This window comes from Vipera ursinii, assembly GCF_947247035.1.
Source record: "Vipera ursinii genome assembly, chromosome: 7".
NCBI lineage: Eukaryota > Metazoa > Chordata > Lepidosauria > Squamata > Viperidae > Vipera > Vipera ursinii.
Genome location: NC_139521.1, coordinates 68,603,144 through 68,609,143, shown reverse-complemented (window position 1 = coordinate 68,609,143; position 6,000 = coordinate 68,603,144).

Sequence of the window (6,000 nt, the reverse complement as noted above, 5' to 3'; positions counted from 1 at the left end):
CTCTAATTTGTATCCCCTTAATTTTTTCCGAATTCCGTATTTTAACCAATAATATCTCTAATGTTAACACAAATAACAAGGGCGATAATGGACACCCTTGCCTTGTGCCCTTCTCAATATTACATGCCTCTGTCAGGCTATTATTAACTATAATTCGGGCAGTTTGTTTTTGATATAATGCCCTAATCGGTTGCAAAAATTTTTCCCCAAAATCCATTTTGTTTTAAATCAGGAGTTCAATCTTGACTGGCTCAAGGTTGACTCAGCCTTTCATCTTTCTGAGGTCGGTAAAATGAGGACCCAGATTGTTGGGGGGCAATAGGCTCAGTGGTGGGATTCAAATATGTGAACAACTGGTTCTCTGTGTAGATGCCGCTTCCGGAAGTCCATTCTGGGCCTGGGCCACAAAAAATTAGCTACCGGTTATGCCGAAGTGGAGTGAACTGGCTGAATCCCACCACTGACTAGGCTGACTGTGTAAACCGCTTAGAGCAGGGGTAGGCAACCTTGGCTCTTTTATGACTCATGGACTTCAACTCCCAGAATTCCTGAGCCAACATGGCTCAGCTTGGAAACCTCTCCCTTTCCCCTCAGCATGGCTGGCTCAGGAATTCTGGGAGTTGAAGTCCACGAGTCATAAAAGAGCCAAGTTTGCCTACCCCTGGCTTAGAGAGTGCACTGAGAGGTGGTATATAAGTCTAATTGCTGTAACTATTGCTATTTTAAGATTGTTCACATCACATTTAAAAATTCAGTACTAAGAAATAGATTACAAAGCACAAGGAGCCATAATGTCGCCAGTGAGTATTGAGGTTACCCCTTGCTGCTGAAGATGAATTTAAAGAAGCCTTGATGGATGATGTAAACCAAACATATCCAACCAAGAGCTCACAACCTAAGTCACTGGACTTTTTCTCCAAAGGAGAAAGTTCTGGTAAAAAGTCAGAAATTTGCCTTTCTACAGAAGATAGGTCATTAAAATGAAGTTGATGGCATGGTTTGGTAATGAAACATCTGTAGGAAAACAACCAAGCTCAGAAAGCACCAAGGACCCCACAGTTCAACCATGAGCTACAAATATTCTCTTCTCTCAACAATGTCATTGTTGGCAATAATTTCTATGATTAAGATCATTGTTTTGTTTAGAATGTTATTTTTATATCACGCAATACCAACTGGTGACTGATGTACCACTTATGCAATGGCAAAAGGATATGTCCAAATTTGTCTGTCAAGGCACGAAACTAAGAATTAAATGTAGATTACTGCAGGATGGCAAAGAAACAGGGGTTAGGATGATAAGACTTGAAATTATATTTTGTAGCTTTTTGTTTGGATTGGGTGACTTTGAGAAATAGGAAGTTAATGGAACTGGAGGGACATGATTTAAGATTTGGCTGCCACAGCTTTTTATGGCATAATAAAGTTAAGGTCAATTTAGGTTTTAAAAATCATTTTATTAGATGCGCCGTATTGAGAATCTGAAATAGGTATAACGCAAGATTGTTTCCTGAAAGCCCCTTATTGTCACCTCAAGAAAATTTTTATAGAAGAGAAATTACAGTTAAACAAAGTAATTAATTTATGTTCTTAAACTGATTTTTTTTTCTCTCAAGGAGAATTTAAGTTAAAAGACGACCTGGAACTGGCAGGTTACACATGTGTGTCATTGATTTCCCTGTGTTCAGCTAATGGAAAGATTTAAATTTGATAAGAGTTATGAGTCTGAAAGTGGTAAGAGTGATGTAGAATCGTGTACAAATAATGATCATATTATTGTTAAGATATACAAACTTTTACTGAAAATGGAAACAGGACGAACAAATTAAAGACGGTATGATAAAATTGGCAAAAAAAAGGTTGAATGTAATATATAGCTGGATCAATAGGCAAATATGTAGAAAAGGTTAAAATGTACACTGAATTACAACCTTAAAGAGAACTTCAGTAATATGATGCATAACTCTTATTTTTCTCTTAAAGAATTCTCTGTTGCAGAATTTAGTAGGTAAACCTTTCTGCTAGTTAATCAACTGCAATCATATATGGGATTTATTTATTTACCTTCCTCTTTGCTCAGATGTATTCATTCATCTGGTAAGCGAAGACAGTGGGAGGTTTCAGAGAAAAACTTTATGATGTCCAAAGCTCAGCTGTTATCTTCAGTGCAATTCTAAACACACTAACAACAGTTCGATAATGCTTTCATTAGGTGATGAACAGAAATTACATTCTGCAATTCTTTCAAATAACTTCTATTGCCCCCACTTTCTGACAACTCTGATCTTAACATAATAAAAACCTACAATGTGACAAAATACATGGAATATGGCAAATATCACCCAGAAGTGGAAAGAGACACACATAGGCAGAGGAGAACGTTAAGTAAATCTGAGAAATCACAAGTAAACAAAATTAAAACTTCCAAGGATATGGAAATTATTTCTTCAAGGTGTGTTCTTAACTCATGCTCTATAAATCAATGCTTTTGAAGTTAGTTAAATTGCAGCAAAAACCGTGTCTTTGCCTCTAAGGGAGAAAGAAAGTAGAATTGATACAGGGGTTTAAATTATAGCACATACATATTAAAACACGTGATTATAAAAACATGATGATTGAAAAGAAATTTGTGTGTATTTCAAGTATGCAAAAGGAAGAAAGACTGTAAGAAAAGACAGCCCAGTTAAGAAAGGCTGGTGTTGTAATGTGGTAACATACAAATTGAATAAACACATGAGGATTGGTGATCGATTCTATTTGGAGAACGCTTCTATAGTCATCTTCTCCAAGTGTACTGATCCAACTTACAACTTACAACCGTTCATTTAGTGATTACACCAGCACTGAAAAAGTGACATAACCGTTTTTCACACTTTACAACAATTGCAGCATCTCTGTGGTCACGTGATCAACATTCAGAAAATTGACAATTGTTTCATATTTATAATGGTTTCAGTCTCCCGGGGTCACGTGTTCATCTTTTGTAACCTTCTGACGAGCAAAGTCAATAGGGACTTGGGGTCATTTAAGAGCTATTTTGCTAACTTAACAACTGTGGTGATTCACTTAACAAGTGTAGCAAGAAAGGCAATGAAATGGAACAAAACTCACTTAACAAGCATCTTGCTTAGCAACAGAAATTTGGGGCTCAATTGTGGTCGTAAGTCAAGGACTACCTGTGCCTTCTAGATTCTAGAAGTTCTAGCCATTGATGGACAAACCATATTGGAAGAGTTCCAGATTCAGGTTTTGATTTTTTTTTTAAGCCCCAACGTTCAACTTCATTGGTGTTTTATTCTTGAGCAGATCTCTAAAGTAGACCTTGAGTTTCTCAGCGAAGCATAAAGCTACCTACACAGCTCTTCTTTCTGTTCAAATAACCATCACCTGTGGACAATTATAGGAGCCTCACAATTCCATCCAGGGTTTGTGCTCCTGTGGATTAGGTGTACAACAGACATGTCAAACACAAGGCCCGGGGACCGGATCCGGCCCGCAAAGTGGTTTCATGCGGCCCGCAAAGCCATCCTGGAAACAGTGAGGGAACGGCCCCCACTGCCTTGGCCCTGGCCCAGAGACCCTCCTCCTGCCAGAGACCCTCAGATCTGTCCCACTCCTGCCCAGGCCCCCATAGGCACCCTTGATGCAAACGATGTAGAGCTGGCCATGCCCACCAAGTAGGCCATACACACTTTAGCCACGCCCACCCAGTAGGCCATGCCCACCCTGGCCATACCCACCTGGCCCCCTGAGGGCAACCGCAATGCTGATGCGGCCCTCAATGAAATTGAGTTTGACACCCCTGGTGTACAAGATTGGTTAAATCAGATGAAAGATCTGTCTCCCATTTCGGGAGTGTGGAGAAGAGCAAAAAGAATGATTATGGGGCTGGAGGCAAAACACCCAAGGAAAAGTTTCAGTTCAAAAGCATGTAAATGTGAGTAGATAAATAGGTACCACTTTGGTGGGAAGGCAACAGCGTTCTGTGATGCCATGCTAGCCACATGACAACAGAAATGTCTTTGGACAGTGCTAGCTCAATGTACCTTGAGCCGTTGAATTGAGTATGTTTAATCTAATCTAAAGAAGAACTAGGAGAGATACGATAGCAGTGTTTCCAATATTTGAGGGGCTCCTACAAAGACGAGGGGGTCAAATTATTTTCCAAAGCACCAAAAGGCAAGACAAGAAACAATGGTTGGAAACTAACCAAAGACAGGAGCAACCTAGAATTAAGGAGAAAATTCCTAATGGTAAGAGCAATTAACCAATGGAATAGCTTGCCTTCAGAAGTTGTTGGTGCTCCATCACTGGAGGTTTTTAAGAAAAGATTGAATAGACATTTATCTGAAATGGTATAAGGAGCAGGGGGTTGGACTAGAAGACCTCCAAGATCCCTTCCAACTCTAGTATTCTATGTTAAACTGTCTTCTATGGCTATGTTAGTAACTAGTAATTCAGTTAAAAGTTCATTAGCAGGCCAAGCAGAGTAGAAATAAAATATGAAAATTAGGTAATTGCTATGCTACTGTCTTGCACTTGGAACAACAACAAAAAATAACTGTCTTGGTTTTGCATCCTTTTCAAGATCCAAAGCATTGTTTGTGAAAAAATCTACCCTGATCCTTTATACTAAATGATTTTTAGGATGCAATTTTTGTTCATCCTCCAATCTTAAAACTCCTGTTATCTTGTATGCACAATAGACAATTATGAGTAAAAATGGATTGCGCTATACATAAATGATTTGTGCACATTTCTCATTTTTAGTAACCATGTTCATCAAACATAACTTTTATAAATGTATTATTTATTAACCAAATTTCTACATCACCCATCTCATTTAAGTGACTTTCCTATCTTGGAAATTCTACTTTTTTAGAATTCCCCTTCAACAAATATTTTTAAGACATGTTTATCATACAACAACACCCTTCAGATGGCCTTGGCATTTCTCTGTTGCTGATAAAAGCACCTGTTTTAGATACCAAATCAGATTAACTGCAATAAATTTGATAAAGAATGCAGATTAACAGTTCTTCCTTCTTCTTCGACATTATTTCTGGTGTCCTTGGATTTGAAGGTTGTATGTTTCATTCCTGAATGAAGGAATAGAGACAAGTAAATCAGGGTAGAAACTTCAGTGAAAGGCAGAGGTATTTGTATCATCAGCTTCACTTCATTTCCCTTTTTAAAAAAAATGGGGTGCAATCAGTTCGTGAAAATTTGACTGGGAAATTCTTGGCTGCTTTGAAAGCATTTTTAATTAGGTCTAGGACAACTTGCCACAGTGGCAACCAACAGGAGCCAACGTGCCAAGGGATAACTCACCATAGCCAACTTAATAAAGTTGGAAGGGACCTTGGAGGTCATCTAGTCCAACCCCCTAACCTATACCATTTCAGACAAATGGCTGTCCAGTCTCTTCTTAAAAACTTCCAGTGTTGGAGCATTCACAACAGGACAACTCACTGTGGGACAAGAGTTACACTAATATCAAGAAATGGTGGAATAGAATAATTAAAGAAAGGATGCCAAAAGAAGAACAAAATGAAATGTGAATTACAAAAATAATTCTTAATTAAATAGAATAATTAAATAGAATTGTTGAATTGCCCCATGGCAAACTGCCCTGTAGTGAGCTGACTATGGCAAATTGGCCCATGAAGAATTGGCCGTGGCTATTTGGCTGTGGTGAGTTGCCCACGGCAAGTTGTCCCATCTTTATATTTGTGTAGACACACAACTGCTTTTCTTTTCTTTGCTGGCAGTCCCAGCACATGTGATTGTCTCTGTGTGTGTGCACACTCACTCATCAACAAGCAAGACATGGCTTGGAAACAGTTGGGCCAAGATCTCCAAATGACATATCTACTTTCCTGCTTCAAGAAGTATTTTACTCCACTCAAGGCATTTTGTAAAACATCCCTTTCAAGTATTTTGCCCAGCACTGTTCGCCATCGTCATCCAATCTTCATTTCCAAACCACAACCAAGGCAG